At 44.7% G+C, this 25,544-nt stretch overlaps 1 protein-coding gene across 1 annotated transcript in view; it reads left to right on the top strand.

Annotated features, from left to right (window-relative positions):
- Positions 1–25,544, top strand: part of si:ch211-45c16.2 (mitogen-activated protein kinase kinase kinase 13) — a 161,908-nt gene that overhangs the window by 65,970 nt on the left and 70,394 nt on the right.

Genomic DNA, 25,544 nt, shown 5'->3' with positions numbered 1-25,544 from the left:
CACTACCCCTACCACTGACCCAACATCATCGGCTTCAAGTAGGTTTACTACCCCTAACACTGACCCAACATCATCGGTTTCAAGTAGGTCCACTACCCCTACCACTGACACTGACCCAACATCATCGGCTTCAAGTAGGTTCACTACCCCTACCACTGACCCAACATCATCGGTTTCAAGTAGGTTCACTACCCCTACCACTGACCCAACATCATCGGCTTCAAGTAGGTTCACTACCCCTACCACTGACCCAACATCATCAGCTTCAAGTAGGTACACTACCCCTATAACTAACCCAACATCATTGGCTTGAAGTAGGTTCACTACCCCTACCACTGACCCAACATCATCAGCTTCAAGTAGGTACACTACCCCTATAACTAACCCAACATCATCGGCTTCAAGTAGGTTCACTACCCCTACCACTGACCCAACATCATCGGCTTGAAGTAGGTTCACTACCCCTACCACTGACCCAACATCATTGGCTTCAAGTAGGTCCACTACCCCTAACACTGACCCAACATCATCAGCTTCAAGTAGGTCCACTACCCCTAACACTGACCCAACATCATCAGCTTCAAGTAGGTCCACTACCCCTTCCACTGACCCAACATCATCGGCTTCAAGTAGGTCCACTACCCCTACCACTGACCCAACATCATCGGTTTCAAGTAGGTTCACTATCCCAACATCATCGGCTTCACGTAGGTCCACTACCCCTACCACTGACCCAACATCATCGGTTTCAAGTATGTTCACTATCCCAACATCATCGGCTTCACGTAGGTTCACTACCCCTACCACTGACCCAACATCATTGGCTTCAAGTAGGTCCACTACCCCTAACACTGACCCAACATCATCAGCTTCAAGTAGGTCCACTACCCCTAACACTGACCCAACATCATCAGCTTCAAGTAGGTCCACTACCCCTTCCACTGACCCAACATCATAGGCTTCAAGTAGGTCCACTACCCCTACCACTGACCCAACATCATCGGTTTCAAGTAGGTTCACTATCCCAACATCATCGGCTTCACGTAGGTCCACTACCCCTACCACTGACCCAACATCATCGGTTTCAAGTTTGTTCACTATCCCAACATCATCGGCTTCACGTAGGTTCACTACCCCTACCACTGACCCAACATCATCGGTTTCAAGTAGGTCCACTACCCCTACCACTGACAGTGACCCAACATCATCGGCTTCAAGTAGGTTCACTACCCCTACCACTGACCCAACATCATCGGCTTCAAGTAGGTTCACTACCCCTAACACTGACCCAACATCATCGGTTTCAAGTAGGTCCACTACCCCTACCACTGACACTGACCCAATATCATCGGCTTCAAGTAGGTTCACTACCCCTACCACTGACCCAACATCATCAGCTTCAAGTAGGTCCACTACCCCTAACACTGACCCAACATCATCAGCTTCAAGTAGGTCCACTACCCCTAACACTGACCCAACATCATCAGCTTCAAATAGGTCCACTACCCCTTCCACTGACCCAACATCATCGGCTTCAAGTAGGTCCACTACCCCTACCACTGACCCAACATCATCAGTTTCAAGTAGGTTCACTATCCCAACATCATCGGCTTCACGTAGGTCCACTACCCCTACCACTGACCCAACATCATCGGTTTCAAGTATGTTCACTATCCCAACATCATCGGCTTCACGTAGGTTCACTACCCCTACCACTGACCCAACATCATCGGTTTCAAGTAGGTCCACTACCCCTACCACTGACACTGACCCAACATCATCGGCTTCAAGTAGGTTCACTACCCCTACCACTGACCCAACATCATCGGCTTCAAGTAGGTTCACTACCCCTAACACTGACCCAACATCATCGGTTTCAAGTAGGTCCACTACCCCTACCACTGACACTGACCCAACATCATCGGCTTCAAGTAGGTTCACTACCCCTACCACTGACCCAACATCATCGGTTTCAAGTAGGTTTACTACCCCTACCACTGACCGAACATCATCGGCTTCAAGTAGGTTCACTACCCCTACCACTGACCCAACATCATCAGCTTCAAGTAGGTACACTACCCCTATAACTAACCCAACATCATTGGCTTGAAGTAGGTTCACTACCCCTACCACTGACCCAACATCATCAGCTTCAAGTAGGTACACTACCCCTATAACTAACCCAACATCATCGGCTTCAAGTAGGTTCACTACCCCTACCACTGACCCAACATCATCGGCTTGAAGTAGGTTCACTACCCCTACCACTGACCCAACATCATTGGCTTCAAGTAGGTCCACTACCCCTAACACTGACCCAACATCATCAGCTTCAAGTAGGTCCACTACCCCTAACACTGACCCAACATCATCAGCTTCAAGTAGGTCCACTACCCCTACCACTGACCCAACATCATCGGTTTCAAGTAGGTTCACTATCCCAACATCATCGGCTTCACGTAGGTCCACTACCCCTACCACTGACCCAACATCATCAGCTTCAAGTAGGTCCACTACCCCTAACACTGACCCAACATCATCAGCTTCAAGTAGGTCCACTACCCCTTCCACTGACCCAACATCATCGGCTTCAAGTAGGTCCACTACCCCTACCACTGACCCAACATCATCGGTTTCAAGTAGGTTCACTATCCCAACATCATCGGCTTCACGTAGGTCCACTACCCCTACCACTGACCCAACATCATCGGTTTCAAGTATGTTCACTATCCCAACATCATCGGCTTCACGTAGGTTCACTACCCCTACCACTGACCCAACATCATCGGTTTCAAGTAGGTTCACTACCCCTACCACTGACACTGACCCAACATCATCGGCTTCAAGTAGGTTCACTACCCCTACCACTGACCCAACATCATCGGCTTCAAGTAGGTTCACTACCCCTAACACTGACCCAACATCATCGGCTTCAAGTAGGTTCACTACCCCTACCACTGACCCAACATCATCAGCTTCAAGTAGGTACACTACCCCTATAACTAACCCAACATCATTGGCTTGAAGTAGGTTCACTACCCCTACCACTGACCCAACATCATCAGCTTCAAGTAGGTACACTACCCCTATAACTAACCCAACATCATCGGCTTCAAGTAGGTTCACTACCCCTAACACTGACCCAACATCATCGGTTTCAAGTAGGTCCACTACCCCTACCACTGACCCAACATCATCGGCTTCAAGTAGGTTCACTACCCCTACCACTGACCCAACATCATCGGTTTCAAGTAGGTTCACTACCCCTACCACTGACCCAACATCATCGGCTTCAAGTAGGTTCACTACCCCTACCACTGACCCAACATCATCAGCTTCAAGTAGGTACACTACCCCTATAACTAACCCAACATCATTGGCTTGAAGTAGGTTCACTACCCCTACCACTGACCCAACATCATCAGCTTCAAGTAGGTACACTACCCCTATAACTAACCCAACATCATCGGCTTCAAGTAGGTTCACTACCCCTACCACTGACCCAACATCATCGGCTTCAAGTAGGTTCACTACCCCTACCACTGACCCAACATCATTGGCTTCAAGTAGGTCCACTACCCCTAACACTGACCCAACATCATCAGCTTCAAGTAGGTCCACTACCCCTAACACTGACCCAACATCATCAGCTTCAAGTAGGTCCACTACCCCTAACACTGACCCAACATCATCAGCTTCAAGTAGGTCCACTACCCCTAACACTGACCCAACATCATCAGCTTCAAGTAGGTTCACTACCCCTACCACTGACCCAACATCATCGGCTTCAAGTAGGTTCACTACCCCTACCACTGACCCAACATCATCAGCTTCAAGTAGGTTCACTACCCCTACCACTGACCCAACATCATTGGCTTCAAGTAGGTTCACTACCCCTAACACTCACTCAACATCATCGGCTTCAAGTAGGTTCACTAACACTAACACTGACACTGACCCAATATCATCGGCTTCAAGTAGGTCCACTACCCCTACCACTGACCCAACATCATCAGCTTCAAGTAGGTCCACTACCCCTAACACTGACCCAACATCATCAGCTTCAAGTAGGTCCACTACCCCTACCACTGACCCAACATCATCAGCTTCAAGTAGGTACACTACCCTATAACTAACCCAACATCATCGGCTTCAAGTAGGTTCACTACCCTACCACTGACCCAACATCATCGGCTTGAAGTAGGTTCACTACCCCTACCACTGACCCAACATCATTGGCTTCAAGTAGGTCCACTACCCCTAACACTGACCCAACATCATCAGCTTCAAGTAGGTCCACTACCCCTAACACTGACCCAACATCATCAGCTTCAAGTAGGTCCACTACCCCTACCACTGACCCAACATCATCGGTTTCAAGTAGGTTCACTATCCCAACATCATCGGCTTCACGTAGGTCCACTACCCCTACCACTGACCCAACATCATCAGCTTCAAGTAGGTCCACTACCCCTAACACTGACCCAACATCATCAGCTTCAAGTAGGTCCACTACCCCTTCCACTGACCCAACATCATCGGCTTCAAGTAGGTCCACTACCCCTACCACTGACCCAACATCATCGGTTTCAAGTAGGTTCACTATCCCAACATCATCGGCTTCACGTAGGTCCACTACCCCTACCACTGACCCAACATCATCGGTTTCAAGTATGTTCACTATCCCAACATCATCGGCTTCACGTAGGTTCACTACCCCTACCACTGACCCAACATCATCGGTTTCAAGTAGGTTCACTACCCCTACCACTGACACTGACCCAACATCATCGGCTTCAAGTAGGTTCACTACCCCTACCACTGACCCAACATCATCGGCTTCAAGTAGGTTCACTACCCCTAACACTGACCCAACATCATCGGTTTCAAGTAGGTCCACTACCCCTACCACTGACACTGACCCAACATCATCGGCTTCAAGTAGGTTCACTACCCCTACCACTGACCCAACATCATCGGTTTCAAGTAGGTTCACTACCCCTACCACTGACCCAACATCATCGGCTTCAAGTAGGTTCACTACCCCTACCACTGACCCAACATCATCAGCTTCAAGTAGGTACACTACCCCTATAACTAACCCAACATCATTGGCTTGAAGTAGGTTCACTACCCCTACCACTGACCCAACATCATCAGCTTCAAGTAGGTACACTACCCCTATAACTAACCCAACATCATCGGCTTCAAGTAGGTTCACTACCCCTAACACTGACCCAACATCATCGGTTTCAAGTAGGTCCACTACCCCTACCACTGACACTGACCCAACATCATCGGCTTCAAGTAGGTTCACTACCCCTACCACTGACCCAACATCATCGGTTTCAAGTAGGTTCACTACCCCTACCACTGACCCAACATCATCGGCTTCAAGTAGGTTCACTACCCCTACCACTGACCCAACATCATCAGCTTCAAGTAGGTACACTACCCCTATAACTAACCCAACATCATTGGCTTGAAGTAGGTTCACTACCCCTACCACTGACCCAACATCATCAGCTTCAAGTAGGTACACTACCCCTATAACTAACCCAACATCATCGGCTTCAAGTAGGTTCACTACCCCTACCACTGACCCAACATCATCGGCTTGAAGTAGGTTCACTACCCCTACCACTGACCCAACATCATTGGCTTCAAGTAGGTCCACTACCCCTAACACTGACCCAACATCATCAGCTTCAAGTAGGTCCACTACCCCTAACACTGACCCAACATCATCAGCTTCAAGTAGGTCCACTACCCCTAACACTGACCCAACATCATCAGCTTCAAGTAGGTCCACTACCCCTAACACTGACCCAACATCATCAGCTTCAAGTAGGTTCACTACCCCTACCACTGACCCAACATCATCGGCTTCAAGTAGGTTCACTACCCCTACCACTGACCCAACATCATTGGCTTCAAGTAGGTTCACTACCCCTAACACTCACTCAACATCATCGGCTTCAAGTAGGTTCACTAACACTAACACTGACACTGACCCAATATCATCGGCTTCAAGTAGGTCCACTACCCCTACCACTGACCCAACATCATCAGCTTCAAGTAGGTCCACTACCCCTAACACTGACCCAACATCATCAGCTTCAAGTAGGTCCACTACCCCTACCACTGACCCAACATCATCAGCTTCAAGTAGGTACACTACCCCTATAACTAACCCAACATCATCGGCTTCAAGTAGGTTCACTACCCCTACCACTGACCCAACATCATCGGCTTGAAGTAGGTTCACTACCCCTACCACTGACCCAACATCATTGGCTTCAAGTAGGTCCACTACCCCTAACACTGACCCAACATCATCAGCTTCAAGTAGGTCCACTACCCCTAACACTGACCCAACATCATCAGCTTCAAGTAGGTCCACTACCCCTACCACTGACCCAACATCATCGGTTTCAAGTAGGTTCACTATCCCAACATCATCGGCTTCACGTAGGTCCACTACCCCTACCACTGACCCAACATCATCAGCTTCAAGTAGGTCCACTACCCCTAACACTGACCCAACATCATCAGCTTCAAGTAGGTCCACTACCCCTTCCACTGACCCAACATCATCGGCTTCAAGTAGGTCCACTACCCCTACCACTGACCCAACATCATCGGTTTCAAGTAGGTTCACTATCCCAACATCATCGGCTTCACGTAGGTCCACTACCCCTACCACTGACCCAACATCATCGGTTTCAAGTATGTTCACTATCCCAACATCATCGGCTTCACGTAGGTTCACTACCCCTACCACTGACCCAACATCATCGGTTTCAAGTAGGTTCACTACCCCTACCACTGACACTGACCCAACATCATCGGCTTCAAGTAGGTTCACTACCCCTACCACTGACCCAACATCATCGGCTTCAAGTAGGTTCACTACCCCTAACACTGACCCAACATCATCGGTTTCAAGTAGGTCCACTACCCCTACCACTGACACTGACCCAACATCATCGGCTTCAAGTAGGTTCACTACCCCTACCACTGACCCAACATCATCGGTTTCAAGTAGGTTCACTACCCCTACCACTGACCCAACATCATCGGCTTCAAGTAGGTTCACTACCCCTACCACTGACCCAACATCATCAGCTTCAAGTAGGTACACTACCCCTATAACTAACCCAACATCATTGGCTTGAAGTAGGTTCACTACCCCTACCACTGACCCAACATCATCAGCTTCAAGTAGGTACACTACCCCTATAACTAACCCAACATCATCGGCTTCAAGTAGGTTCACTACCCCTAACACTGACCCAACATCATCGGTTTCAAGTAGGTCCACTACCCCTACCACTGACACTGACCCAACATCATCGGCTTCAAGTAGGTTCACTACCCCTACCACTGACCCAACATCATCGGTTTCAAGTAGGTTCACTACCCCTACCACTGACCCAACATCATCGGCTTCAAGTAGGTTCACTACCCCTACCACTGACCCAACATCATCAGCTTCAAGTAGGTACACTACCCCTATAACTAACCCAACATCATTGGCTTGAAGTAGGTTCACTACCCCTACCACTGACCCAACATCATCAGCTTCAAGTAGGTACACTACCCCTATAACTAACCCAACATCATCGGCTTCAAGTAGGTTCACTACCCCTACCACTGACCCAACATCATCGGCTTGAAGTAGGTTCACTACCCCTACCACTGACCCAACATCATTGGCTTCAAGTAGGTCCACTACCCCTAACACTGACCCAACATCATCAGCTTCAAGTAGGTCCACTACCCTAACACTGACCCAACATCATCAGCTTCAAGTAGGTCCACTACCCTAACACTGACCCAACATCATCAGCTTCAAGTAGGTCCACTACCCTAACACTGACCCAACATCATCAGCTTCAAGTAGGTTCACTACCCCTACCACTGACCCAACATCATCGGCTTCAAGTAGGTTCACTACCCCTACCACTGACCCAACATCATCAGCTTCAAGTAGGTTCACTACCCCTACCACTGACCCAACATCATTGGCTTCAAGTAGGTTCACTACCCCTAACACTCACTCAACATCATCGGCTTCAAGTAGGTTCACTAACACTAACACTGACACTGACCCAATATCATCGGCTTCAAGTAGGTCCACTACCCCTACCACTGACCCAACATCATCAGCTTCAAGTAGGTCCACTACCCCTAACACTGACCCAACATCATCAGCTTCAAGTAGGTCCACTACCCCTAACACTGACCCAACATCATTGGCTTCAAGTAGGTCCACTACCCCTACCACTGACCCAACATCATTGGCTTCAAGTAGGTCCACTACCCCTAACACTGACCCAACATCATCAGCTTCAAGTAGGTTCACTACCCCTACCACTGACACTGACCCAACATCATCGGCTTCAAGTAGGTTCACTATCCCAACATCATCGGCTTCACGTAGGTCCACTACCCCAACCACTGACCCAACACCATCGTCTTCAAGTAGGTTCACTACCCCTAACACTGACACTGACCCAACATCATCGGCTTCAAGTAGGTCAACTACCCCTACCACTGACCCAACACCATCGTCTTCAAGTAGGTTCACTACCCCTCACACTAGACTACTGATATAACCCCTCACACTAGACTACTGTTATAACCCCTCCCACTAGACTACTGACATAACCCCTAGACTACTGTTATAACCCCTCACACTAGACTACTGTTATAACCCCTCACACTAGACTACTGTTATAACCCCTCACACTAGACTACTGTTATAACCCCTCACACTAGACTACTGATATAACCCCTCACACTAGACTACTGTTATAACCCCTAGACTACTGTTATAACCCCTAGACTACTGTTATAACCCCTAGACTACTGTTATGACCCCTCACACTAGACTACTGTTATAACCCCTCACACTAGACTACTGTTATAACCCCTCACACTAGACTACTGATATAACCCCTCACACTAGACTACTGACATAACCCTAGACTACTGATATAACCCCTAGACTACTGTTATGACCCCTCACACTAGACTACTGACATAACCCCTCACACTAGACTACTGACATAACCCCTCACACTAGACTACTGACATAACCCCTAGACTACTGTTATAACCCCTCACACTAGACTACTGTTATAACCCCTCACACTAGACTACTGACATAACCCCTAGACTACTGTTATAACCCCTCACACTAGACTACTGTTATAACCCCTCACACTAGACTACTGTTATAACCCCTCACACTAGACTACTGTTATAACCCCTCCCACTAGACTACTGACATAACCCCTCACACTAGACTACTGACATAACCCCTCACACTAGACTACTGACACAACCCCTCACACTAGACTACTGATATAACCCCTCGACTACTGTTATAACCCCTCACACTAGACTACTGTTATAACCCCTCACACTAGACTACTGTTATAACCCCTCACACTAGACTACTGTTATAACCACTAGACTACTGTTATGACCACTAGACTACTGTTATAACCACTAGACTACTGTTATAACCACTAGACTACTGTTATAACCCCTCACACTAGACTACTGTTATAACCCCTCACACTAGACTACTGTTATAACCACTAGACTACTGTTATAACCCCTCACACTAGACTACTGTTATAACCCCTCACACTAGACTACTGTTATAACCCCTCACACTAGACTACTGATATAACCCCTCACACTAGACTACTGTTATAACCCCTAGACTACTGTTATAACCCATAGACTACTGTTATAGCCCCTAGACTACTGTTATGACCCCTCACACTAGACTACTGTTATAACCCCTCACACTAGACTACTGTTATAACCCCTCACACTAGACTACTGATATAACCCCTCACACTAGACTACTGACATAACCCCTAGACTACTGATATAACCCCTAGACTACTGTTATGACCCCTCACACTAGACTACTGTTATAACCCCTCACACTAGACTACTGTTATAACCCCTCACACTAGACTACTGTTATAACCCCTCACACTAGACTACTGACATAACCCCTCACACTAGACTACTGACATAACCCCTCACACTAGACTACTGACATAACCCCTAGACTACTGTTATAACCCCTCACACTAGACTACTGTTATAACCCCTCACACTAGACTACTGACATAACCCCTAGACTACTGTTATAACCCCTCACACTAGACTACTGTTATAACCCCTCACACTAGACTACTGACATAACCCCTCACACTAGACTACTGACACAACCCCTCACACTAGACTACTGATATAACCCCTCGACTACTGTTATAACCTCTGACACTAGACTACTGTTATAACCCCTCACACTAGACTACTGTTATAACCCCTCACACTAGACTACTGTTATAACCCCTCACACTAGACTACTGACATAACCCCTCACACCAGACTACTGATATAACCCCTCACACTAGACTACTGATATAACCCCTCACACTAGACTACTGTTATAACCCCTCCCACTAGACTATTGACATAACCCCTAGACTACTGTTATAACCCCTCACACTAGACTACTGTTATAACCCCTCACACTAGACTACTGTTATAACCCCTCACACTAGACTACTGTTATAACCCCTCACACTAGACTACTGATATAACCCCTCACACTAGACTACTGTTATAACCCCTAGACTACTGTTATAACCCCTAGACTACTGTTATAACCCCTAGACTACTGTTATGACCCCTCACACTAGACTACTGTTATAACCCCTCACACTAGACTACTGTTATAACCCCTCACACTAGACTACTGATATAACCCCTCACACTAGACTACTGACATAACCCCTAGACTACTGATATAACCCCTAGACTACTGTTATGACCCCTCACACTAGACTACTGACATAACCCCTCACACTAGACTACTGACATAACCCCTCACACTAGACTACTGACATAACCCCTAGACTACTGTTATAACCCCTCACACTAGACTACTGTTATAACCCCTCACACTAGACTACTGACATAACCCCTAGACTACTGTTATAACCCCTCACACTAGACTACTGTTATAACCCCTCACACTAGACTACTGTTATAACCCCTCACACTAGACTACTGTTATAACCCCTCCCACTAGACTACTGACATAACCCCTCACACTAGACTACTGACATAACCCCTCACACTAGACTACTGACACAACCCCTCACACTAGACTACTGATATAACCCCTCGACTACTGTTATAACCTCTCACACTAGACTACTGTTATAACCCCTCACACTAGACTACTGTTATAACCCCTCACACTAGACTACTGTTATAACCTCACACTAGACTACTGATATAACCCCTCACACTAGACTACTGTTATAACCCCTAGACTACTGTTATAACCCCTAGACTACTGTTATAACCCCTAGACTACTGTTATGACCCCTCACACTAGACTACTGTTATAACCCCTCACACTAGACTACTGTTATAACCCCTCACACTAGACTACTGATATAACCCCTCACACTAGACTACTGACATAACCCCTAGACTACTGATATAACCCCTAGACTACTGTTATGACCCCTCACACTAGACTACTGACATAACCCCTCACACTAGACTACTGACATAACCCCTCACACTAGACTACTGACATAACCCCTAGACTACTGTTATAACCCCTCACACTAGACTACTGTTATAACCCTCACACTAGACTACTGACATAACCCCTAGACTACTGTTATAACCCCTCACACTAGACTACTGTTATAACCCCTCACACTAGACTACTGTTATAACCCCTCACACTAGACTACTGTTATAACCCCTCCCACTAGACTACTGACATAACCCCTCACACTAGACTACTGACATAACCCCTCACACTAGACTACTGACACAACCCCTCACACTAGACTACTGATATAACCCCTCGACTACTGTTATAACCCCTCACACTAGACTACTGTTATAACCCCTCACACTAGACTACTGTTATAACCCCTCACACTAGACTACTGTTATAACCACTAGACTACTGTTATGACCACTAGACTACTGTTATAACCACTAGACTACTGTTATAACCACTAGACTACTGTTATAACCCCTCACACTAGACTACTGTTATAACCCCTCACACTAGACTACTGTTATAACCACTAGACTACTGTTATAACCACTAGACTACTGTTATAACCCCTCACACTAGACTACTGTTATAACCCCTCACACTAGACTACTGTTATAACCCCTCACACTAGACTACTGATATAACCCTCACACTAGACTACTGTTATAACCCCTAGACTACTGTTATAACCCATAGACTACTGTTATAGCCCCTAGACTACTGTTATGACCCCTCACACTAGACTACTGTTATAACCCCTCACACTAGACTACTGTTATAACCCCTCACACTAGACTACTGATATAACCCCTCACACTAGACTACTGACATAACCCCTAGACTACTGATATAACCCCTAGACTACTGTTATGACCCCTCACACTAGACTACTGTTATAACCCCTCACACTAGACTACTGTTATAACCCCTCACACTAGACTACTGTTATAACCCCTCACACTAGACTACTGTTATAACCCCTCACACTAGACTACTGACATAACCCCTCACACTATACTACTGACATAACCCCTCACACTAGACTACTGACATAACCCCTAGACTACTGTTATAACCCCTCACACTAGACTACTGTTATAACCCCTCACACTAGACTACTGACATAACCCCTAGACTACTGTTATAACCCCTCACACTAGACTACTGTTATAACCCCTCACACTAGACTACTGTTATAACCCCTCACACTAGACTACTGTTATAACCCCTCCCACTAGACTACTGACATAACCCCTCACACTAGACTACTGACATAACCCCTCACACTAGACTACTGACACAACCCCTCACACTAGACTACTGATATAACCCCTCGACTACTGTTATAACCTCTCACACTAGACTACTGTTATAACCCCTCACACTAGACTACTGTTATAACCCCTCACACTAGACTACTGTTATAACCCCTCACACTAGACTACTGACATAACCCCTCACACCAGACTACTGATATAACCCCTCACACTAGACTACTGATATAACCCCTCACACTAGACTACTGTTATAACCCTCCCACTAGACTACTGACATAACCCTAGACTACTGTTATAACCCCTCACACTAGACTACTGTTATAACCCCTCACACTAGACTACTGTTATAACCCCTCACACTAGACTACTGTTATAACCCCTCACACTAGACTACTGATATAACCCCTCACACTAGACTACTGTTATAACCCCTAGACTACTGTTATAACCCCTAGACTACTGTTATAACCCCTAGACTACTGTTATGACCCCTCACACTAGACTACTGTTATAACCCCTCACACTAGACTACTGTTATAACCCCTCACACTAGACTACTGATATAACCCCTCACACTAGACTACTGACATAACCCCTAGACTACTGATATAACCCCTAGACTACTGTTATGACCCCTCACACTAGACTACTGACATAACCCCTCACACTAGACTACTGACATAACCCCTCACACTAGACTACTGACATAACCCCTAGACTACTGTTATAACCCCTCACACTAGACTACTGTTATAACCCCTCCCACTAGACTACTGATATAACCCCTAGACTACTGATATAACCCCTCAAACTAGACTACTGTTATAACCCCTCACACTAGACTACTGTTATAACCCCTCACACTAGACTACTGTTATAACCCCTCCCACTAGACTACTGACATAACCCCTCACACTAGACTACTGACATAACCCCTCACACTAGACTACTGATATAACCCCTCGACTACTGTTATAACCCCTCACACTAGACTACTGTTATAACCCCTCACACTAGACTACTGTTATAACCCCTCACACTAGACTACTGTTATAACCACTAGACTACTGTTATGACCACTAGACTACTGTTATAACCACTAGACTACTGTTATAACCACTAGACTACTGTTATAACCCCTCACACTAGACTACTGTTATAACCCCTCACACTAGACTACTGTTATAACCACTAGACTACTGTTATAACCACTAGACTACTGTTATAACCCCTCACACTAGACTACTGTTATAACCCCTCACACTAGACTACTGTTATAACCCCTCACACTAGACTACTGATATAACCCCTCACACTAGACTACTGTTATAACCCCTAGACTACTGTTATAACCCATAGACTACTGTTATAGCCCCTAGACTACTGTTATGACCCCTCACACTAGACTACTGTTATAACCCCTCACACTAGACTACTGTTATAACCCCTCACACTAGACTACTGATATAACCCCTCACACTAGACTACTGACATAACCCCTAGACTACTGATATAACCCCTAGACTACTGTTATGACCCCTCACACTAGACTACTGTTATAACCCCTCACACTAGACTACTGTTATAACCCCTCACACTAGACTACTGTTATAACCCCTCACACTAGACTACTGTTATAACCCCTCACACTAGACTACTGACATAACCCCTCACACTATACTACTGACATAACCCCTCACACTAGACTACTGACATAACCCCTAGACTACTGTTATAACCCCTCACACTAGACTACTGTTATAACCCCTCACACTAGACTACTGACATAACCCCTAGACTACTGTTATAACCCCTCACACTAGACTACTGTTATAACCCCTCACACTAGACTACTGTTATAACCCCTCCCACTAGACTACTGACATAACCCCTCACACTAGACTACTGACATAACCCCTCACACTAGACTACTGACACAACCCCTCACACTAGACTACTGATATAACCCCTCGACTACTGTTATAACCTCTCACACTAGACTACTGTTATAACCCCTCACACTAGACTACTGTTATAACCCCTCACACTAGACTACTGTTATAACCCCTCACACTAGACTACTGACATAACCCCTCACACCAGACTACTGATATAACCCCTCACACTAGACTACTGATATAACCCCTCACACTAGACTACTGTTATAACCCCTCCCACTAGACTACTGACATAACCCCTAGACTACTGTTATAACCCCTCACACTAGACTACTGTTATAACCCCTCACACTAGACTACTGTTATAACCCCTCACACTAGACTACTGTTATAACCCCTCACACTAGACTACTGATATAACCCCTCACACTAGACTACTGTTATAACCCCTAGACTACTGTTATAACCCCTAGACTACTGTTATAACCCCTAGACTACTGTTATGACCCCTCACACTAGACTACTGTTATAACCCCTCACACTAGACTACTGTTATAACCCCTCACACTAGACTACTGATATAACCCCTCACACTAGACTACTGACATAACCCCTAGACTACTGATATAACCCTAGACTACTGTTATGACCCCTCACACTAGACTACTGACATAACCCTCACACTAGACTACTGACATAACCCCTCACACTAGACTACTGACATAACCCCTAGACTACTGTTATAACCCCTCACACTAGACTACTGTTATAACCCCTCACACTAGACTACTGACATAACCCCTAGACTACTGTTATAACCCCTCACACTAGACTACTGTTATAACCCCTCACACTAGACTACTGTTATAACCCCTCACACTAGACTACTGTTATAACCCCTCCCACTAGACTACTGACATAACCCCTCACACTAGACTACTGACATAACCCCTCACACTAGACTACTGACACAACCCCTCACACTAGACTACTGATATAACCCCTCGACTACTGTTATAACCCCTCACACTAGACTACTGTTATAACCCTCACACTAGACTACTGTTATAACCCCTCACACTAGACTACTGTTATAACCCCTCACACTAGACTACTGACATAACCCCTCACACTAGACTACTGATATAACCCCTCACACTAGACTACTGATATAACCCCTCACACTAGACTACTGTTATAACCCCTCCCACTAGACTACTGTTATAACCCCTCACACTAGACTACTGTTATAACCCCTCCCACTAGACTACTGTTATAACCCCTCACACTAGACTGCTGTTATAACCTCTCACACTAGACTGCTGTTATAACCCCTCACACCAGACTACTGTTATAACCCCTCCCACTAGACTACTGTTATAACCCCTCACACTAGACTACTGTTATAACCCCTCCCACTAGACTACTGACATAACCCCTCACACTAGACTACTGTTATAACCCCTCACACTAGACTACTGTTATAACCCCTCCCACTAGACTACTGACATAACCCCTCACACTAGACTACTGTTATAACCCCTCACACTAGACTACTGATATAACCCCTCCCACTAGACTACTGTTATAACCCTCACACTAGACTACTGTTATAACCCCTCCCACTAGACTACTGATATAACCCCTCACACTAGACTACTGTTATAACCCCTCACACTAGACTACTGACATAACCCCTCACACTAGACTACTGATATAACCCCTCACACTAGACTACTGTTATAACCCCTAGACTACTATTATAACCCCTCACACTAGACTACTGTTATAACCCCTCACACTAGACTACTGTTATAACCCCTAGACTACTGTTATAACCCCTAGACTACTGTTATAACCCCTCACACTAGACTACTGTTATAACCCCTAAACTACTGTTATAACCCCTCACACTAGACTACTGTTATAACCCCTCCACTAGACTACTGACATAACCCCTCACACTAGACTACTGTTATAACCCCTCACACTAGACTACTGTTATAACCACTAGACTACTGTTATGACCACTAGACTACTGTTATAACCACTAGACTACTGTTATAACCACTAGACTACTGTTATAACCCCTCACACTAGACTACTGTTATAACCCCTCACACTAGACTACTGTTATAACCACTAGACTACTGTTATAACCACTAGACTACTGTTATAACCCCTCACACTAGACTACTGTTATAACCCCTCACACTAGACTACTGTTATAACCCCTCACACTAGACTACTGATATAACCCCTCACACTAGACTACTGTTATAACCCTCACTAGACTACTGTTATAACCCATAGACTACTGTTATAACCCCTAGACTACTGTTATGACCCCTCACACTAGACTACTGTTATAACCCCTCACACTAGACTACTGTTATAACCCCTCACACTAGACTACTGATATAACCCCTCACACTAGACTACTGACATAACCCCTAGACTACTGATATAACCCCTAGACTACTGTTATGACCCCTCACACTAGACTACTGTTATAACCCCTCACACTAGACTACTGTTATAACCCCTCACACTAGACTACTGTTATAACCCCTCACACTAGACTACTGTTATAACCCCTCACACCAGACTACTGATATAACCCCTCACACTAGACTACTGATATAACCCCTCACACTAGACTACTGTTATAACCCCTCCCACTAGACTACTGACATAACCCCTAGACTACTGTTATAACCCCTCACACTAGACTGCTGTTATAACCTCTCACACTAGACTGCTGTTATAACCCCTCACACCAGACTACTGTTATAACCCCTCCCACTAGACTACTGTTATAACCCCTCACACTAGACTACTGTTATAACCCCTCCCACTAGACTACTGACATAACCCCTCACACTAGACTACTGTTATAACCCCTCACACTAGACTACTGTTATAACCCCTCCCACTAGACTACTGACATAACCCCTCACACTAGACTACTGTTATAACCCCTCACACTAGACTACTGATATAACCCCTCCACTAGACTACTGTTATAACCCCTCACACTAGACTACTGTTATAACCCCTCCCACTAGACTACTGATATAACCCCTCACACTAGACTACTGTTATAACCCCTCACACTAGACTACTGACATAACCCCTCACACTAGACTACTGATATAACCCCTCACACTAGACTACTGTTATAACCCCTAGACTACTATTATAACCCCTCACACTAGACTACTGTTATAACCCCTCACACTAGACTACTGTTATAACCCCTAGACTACTGTTATAACCCCTAGACTACTGTTATAACCCCTCACACTAGACTACTGTTATAACCCCTAAACTACTGTTATAACCCCTCACACTAGACTACTGTTATAACCCCTCCCACTAGACTACTGACATAACCCTCACACTAGACTACTGTTATAACCCCTCACACTAGACTACTGTTATAACCACTAGACTACTGTTATGACCACTAGACTACTGTTATAACCACTAGACTACTGTTATAACCACTAGACTACTGTTATAACCCCTCACACTAGACTACTGTTATAACCCCTCACACTAGACTACTGTTATAACCACTAGACTACTGTTATAACCACTAGACTACTGTTATAACCCCTCACACTAGACTACTGTTATAACCCCTCACACTAGACTACTGTTATAACCCCTCACACTAGACTACTGATATAACCCCTCACACTAGACTACTGTTATAACCCCTAGACTACTGTTATAACCCATAGACTACTGTTATAACCCCTAGACTACTGTTATGACCCCTCACACTAGACTACTGTTATAACCCCTCACACTAGACTACTGTTATAACCCCTCACACTAGACTACTGATATAACCCCTCACACTAGACTACTGACATAACCCCTAGACTACTGATATAACCCCTAGACTACTGTTATGACCCCTCACACTAGACTACTGTTATAACCCCTCACACTAGACTACTGTTATAACCCCTCACACTAGACTACTGTTATAACCCCTCACACTAGACTACTGTTATAACCCCTCACACCAGACTACTGATATAACCCCTCACACTAGACTACTGATATAACCCCTCACACTAGACTACTGTTATAACCCCTCCCACTAGACTACTGACATAACCCCTAGACTACTGTTATAACCCCTCACACTAGACTACTGTTATAACCCCTCACACTAGACTACTGTTATAACCCCTCACACTAGACTACTGTTATAACCCCTCACACTAGACTACTGATATAACCCCTCACACTAGACTACTGTTATAACCCCTAGACTACTGTTATAACCCCTAGACTACTGTTATGACCCCTCACACTAGACTACTGTTATAACCCCTCACACTAGACTACTGTTATAACCCCTCACACTAGACTACTGATATAACCCCTCACACTAGACTACTGACATAACCCCTAGACTACTGATATAACCCCTAGACTACTGTTATGACCCCTCACACTAGACTACTGACATAACCCCTCACACTAGACTACTGACATAACCCCTCACACTAGACTACTGACATAACCCCTAGACTACTGTTATAACCCCTCACACTAGACTACTGTTATAACCCCTCACACTAGACTACTGACATAACCCCTAGACTACTGTTATAACCCCTCACACTAGACTACTGTTATAACCCCTCACACTAGACTACTGTTATAACCCCTCACACTAGACTACTGTTATAACCCCTCCCACTAGACTACTGACATAACCCCTCACACTAGACTACTGATATAACCCCTCACACTAGACTACTGATATAACCCCTCACACTAGACTACTGTTATAACCCTCCCACTAGACTACTGTTATAACCCCTCACACTAGACTACTGTTATAACCCCTCCCACTAGACTACTGTTATAACCCCTCACACTAGACTGCTGTTATAACCTCTCACACTAGACTGCTGTTATAACCCCTCACACCAGACTACTGTTATAACCCCTCCCACTAGACTACTGTTATAACCCCTCACACTAGACTACTGTTATAACCCCTCCCACTAGACTACTGACATAACCCCTCACACTAGACTACTGTTATAACCCCTCACACTAGACTACTGTTATAACCCCTCCCACTAGACTACTGACATAACCCCTCACACTAGACTACTGTTATAACCCCTCACACTAGACTACTGATATAACCCCTCCCACTAGACTACTGTTATAACCCCTCACACTAGACTACTGTTATAACCCCTCCCACTAGACTACTGATATAACCCCTCACACTAGACTACTGTTATAACCCCTCACACTAGACTACTGACATAACCCCTCACACTAGACTACTGATATAACCCCTCACACTAGACTACTGTTATAACCCCTAGACTACTATTATAACCCCTCACACTAGACTACTGTTATAACCCCTCACACTAGACTACTGTTATAACCCCTAGACTACTGTTATAACCCCTAGACTACTGTTATAACCCCTCACACTAGACTACTGTTATAACCCCTAAACTACTGTTATAACCCCTCACACTAGACTACTGTTATAACCCCTCCCACTAGACTACTGACATAACCCCTCACACTAGACTACTGTTATAACCCCTCACACTAGACTACTGTTATAACCACTAGACTACTGTTATGACCACTAGACTACTGTTATAACCACTAGACTACTGTTATAACCACTAGACTACTGTTATAACCCCTCACACTAGACTACTGTTATAACCCCTCACACTAGACTACTGTTATAACCACTAGACTACTGTTATAACCACTAGACTACTGTTATAACCCCTCACACTAGACTACTGTTATAACCCCTCACACTAGACTACTGATATAACCCCTCACACTAGACTACTGTTATAACCCCTAGACTACTGTTATAACCCATAGACTACTGTTATAACCCCTAGACTACTGTTATGACCCCTCACACTAGACTACTGTTATAACCCCTCACACTAGACTACTGTTATAACCCTCACACTAGACTACTGATATAACCCCTCACACTAGACTACTGACATAACCCCTAGACTACTGATATAACCCCTAGACTACTGTTATGACCCCTCACACTAGACTACTGTTATAACCCCTCACACTAGACTACTGTTATAACCCCTCACACTAGACTACTGTTATAACCCCTCACACTAGACTACTGTTATAACCCCTCACACTAGACTACTGACATAACCCCTCACACTAGACTACTGACATAACCCCTCACACTAGACTACTGACATAACCCCTAGACTACTGTTATAACCCCTCACACTAGACTACTGTTATAACCCCTCACACTAGACTACTGACATAACCCCTAGACTACTGTTATAACCCCTCACACTAGACTACTGTTATAACCCCTCACACTAGACTACTGTTATAACCCCTCACACTAGACTACTGTTATAACCCCTCCCACTAGACTACTGACATAACCCCTCACACTAGACTACTGACATAACCCCTCACACTAGACTACTGACATAACCCCTCACACTAGACTACTGATATAACCCCTAGACTACTGTTATAACCCCTCACTAGACTACTGTTATAACCCCTCACACTAGACTACTGTTATAACCCCTCACACTAGACTACTGTTATAACCCCTCACACTAGACTACTGACATAACCCCTCACACTAGACTACTGATATAACCCCTCACACTAGACTACTGATATAACCCCTCACACTAGACTACTGTTATAACCCCTCCCACTAGACTACTGTTATAACCCCTCACACTAGACTGCTGTTATAACCTCTCACTAGACTACTGTTATAACCCCTCACACAGACTACTGTTATAACCCCTCCCACTAGACTACTGTTATAACCCCTCACACTAGACTACTGTTATAACCCCTCCCACTAGACTACTGACATAACCCCTCACACTAGACTACTGTTATAACCCCTCACACTAGACTACTGATATAACCCCTCCCACTAGACTACTGTTATAACCCCTCACACTAGACTACTGTTATAACCCCTCCCACTAGACTACTGATATAACCCCTCCCACTAGACTACTGTTATAACCCTCACACTAGACTACTGATATAACCCCTCACACTAGACTACTGTTATAACCCCTCACACTAGACTACTGTTATAACCCCTAGACTACTGTTATAACCCCTCACACTAGACTACTGTTATAACCCCTCACACTAGACTACTGTTATAACCCCTAGACTACTGTTATAACCCCTAGACTACTGTTATAACCCCTCACACTAGACTACTATTATAACCCCTAGACTACTGTTATAACCCCTCACACTAGACTACTGTTATAACCCCTCCCACTAGACTACTGACATAACCCCTCACACTAGACTACTGTTATAACCCCTCACACTAGACTACTGTTATAACCACTAGACTACTGTTATGACCACTAGACTACTGTTATAACCACTAGACTACTGTTATAACCACTAGACTACTGTTATAACCCCTCACACTAGACTACTGTTATAACCCCTCACACTAGACTACTGTTATAACCACTAGACTACTGTTATAACCACTAGACTACTGTTATAACCCCTCACACTAGACTACTGTTATAACCCCTCACACTAGACTACTGTTATAACCACTAGACTACTGTTATAACCACTAGACTACTGTTATAACCACTAGACTACTGTTATAACCCCTCACACTAGACTACTGTTATAACCCCTCACACTAGACTACTGTTATAACCACTAGACTACTGTTATAACCCCTAGACTACTGTTATAACCCCTAGACTACTGTTATAACCCCTCACACTAGACTACTGTTATAACCCCTCACACTAGACTACTGTTATAACCACTAGACTACTGTTATAACCACTAGACTACTGTTATAACCCCTCACACTAGACTACTGTTATAACCCCTCACACTAGACTACTGTTATAACCCTCCCACTAGACTACTGACATAACCCCTCACACTAGACTACTGTTATAACCCCTCACACTAGACTACTGTTATAACCACTAGACTACTGTTATGACCACTAGACTACTGTTATAACCACTAGACTACTGTTATAACCACTAGACTACTGTTATAACCCCTCACACTAGACTACTGTTATAACCCCTCACACTAGACTACTGTTATAACCACTAGACTACTGTTATAACCACTAGACTACTGTTATAACCCCTCACACTAGACTACTGTTATAACCCCTCACACTAGACTACTGTTATAACCCCTCACACTAGACTACTGATATAACCCCTCACACTAGACTACTGTTATAACCCCTAGACTACTGTTATAACCCATAGACTACTGTTATAACCCCTAGACTACTGTTATGACCCCTCACACTAGACTACTGTTATAACCACTAGACTACTGTTATAACCCCTCACACTAGACTACTGTTATAACCCCTCACACTAGACTACTGTTATAACCACTAGACTACTGTTATAACCACTAGACTACTGTTATAACCCCTCACACTAGACTACTGTTATAACCCCTCACACTAGACTACTGATATAACCCCTCACACTAGACTACTGTTATAACCCCTAGACTACTGTTATAACCCATAGACTACTGTTATAACCCCTAGACTACTGTTATGACCCCTCACACTAGACTACTGTTATAACCCCTCACACTAGACTACTGTTATAACCCCTCACACTAGACTACTGATATAACCCCTCACACTAGACTACTGACATAACCCCTAGACTACTGATATAACCCCTAGACTACTGTTATGACCCCTCACACTAGACTACTGTTATAACCCCTCACACTAGACTACTGTTATAACCCCTCACACTAGACTACTGTTATAACCCCTCACACTAGACTACTGTTATAACCCCTCACACTAGACTACTGACATAACCCCTCACACTAGACTACTGACATAACCCCTCACACTAGACTACTGACATAACCCCTAGACTACTGTTATAACCCCTCACACTAGACTACTGTTATAACCCCTCACACTAGACTACTGACATAACCCCTAGACTACTGTTATAACCCCTCACACTAGACTACTGTTATAACCCCTCACACTAGACTACTGTTATAACCCCTCACACTAGACTACTGTTATAACCCCTCCCACTAGACTACTGACATAACCCCTCACACTAGACTACTGACATAACCCCTCACACTAGACTACTGACACAACCCCTCACACTAGACTACTGATATAACCCCTCGACTACTGTTATAACCCCTCACACTAGACTACTGTTATAACCCCTCACACTAGACTACTGTTATAACCCCTCACACTAGACTACTGTTATAACCCCTCACACTAGACTACTGACATAACCCCTCACACTAGACTACTGATATAACCCCTCACACTAGACTACTGATATAACCCCTCACACTAGACTACTGTTATAACCCCTCCCACTAGACTACTGTTATAACCCCTCACACTAGACTGCTGTTATAACCTCTCACACTAGACTACTGTTATAACCCCTCACACCAGACTACTGTTATAACCCCTCCCACTAGACTACTGTTATAACCCCTCACACTAGACTACTGTTATAACCCCTCCCACTAGACTACTGACATAACCCCTCACACTAGACTACTGTTATAACCCCTCACACTAGACTACTGATATAACCCCTCCCACTAGACTACTGTTATAACCCCTCACACTAGACTACTGTTGTAACCCCTCCCACTAGACTACTGATATAACCCCTCACACTAGACTACTGTTATAACCCCTCACACTAGACTACTGACATAACCCCTCACACTAGACTACTGATATAACCCCTCACACTAGACTACTGTTATAACCCCTAGACTACTGTTATAACCCCTCACACTAGACTACTGTTATAACCCCTCACACTAGACTACTGTTATAACCCCTAGACTACTGTTATAACCCCTAGACTACTGTTATAACCCCTCACACTAGACTACTATTATAACCCCTAGACTACTGTTATAACCCCTCACACTAGACTACTGTTATAACCCCTCCCACTAGACTACTGACATAACCCCTCACACTAGACTACTGTTATAACCCCTCACACTAGACTACTGTTATAACCACTAGACTACTGTTATGACCACTAGACTACTGTTATAACCACTAGACTACTGTTATAACCACTAGACTACTGTTATAACCCCTCACACTAGACTACTGTTATAACCCCTCACACTAGACTACTGTTATAACCACTAGACTACTGTTATAACCACTAGACTACTGTTATAACCCCTCACACTAGACTACTGTTATAACCCCTCACACTAGACTACTGTTATAACCACTAGACTACTGTTATAACCACTAGACTACTGTTATAACCACTAGACTACTGTTATAACCCCTCACACTAGACTACTGTTATAACCCCTCACACTAGACTACTGTTATAACCACTAGACTACTGTTATAACCCCTAGACTACTGTTATAACCCCTAGACTACTGTTATAACCCCTCACACTAGACTACTGTTATAACCCCTCACACTAGACTACTGTTATAACCACTAGACTACTGTTATAACCACTAGACTACTGTTATAACCCCTCACACTAGACTACTGTTATAACCCCTCACACTAGACTACTGTTATAACCCCTCCCACTAGACTACTGACATAACCCCTCACACTAGACTACTGTTATAACCCCTCACACTAGACTACTGTTATAACCA

This window comes from Oncorhynchus nerka, linkage group LG1 (genome assembly GCF_034236695.1).
Source record: "Oncorhynchus nerka isolate Pitt River linkage group LG1, Oner_Uvic_2.0, whole genome shotgun sequence".
Taxonomy (NCBI): Eukaryota; Metazoa; Chordata; class Actinopteri; order Salmoniformes; family Salmonidae; genus Oncorhynchus; species Oncorhynchus nerka.
This window is presented reverse-complemented; position numbering and strand designations above follow the sequence as displayed.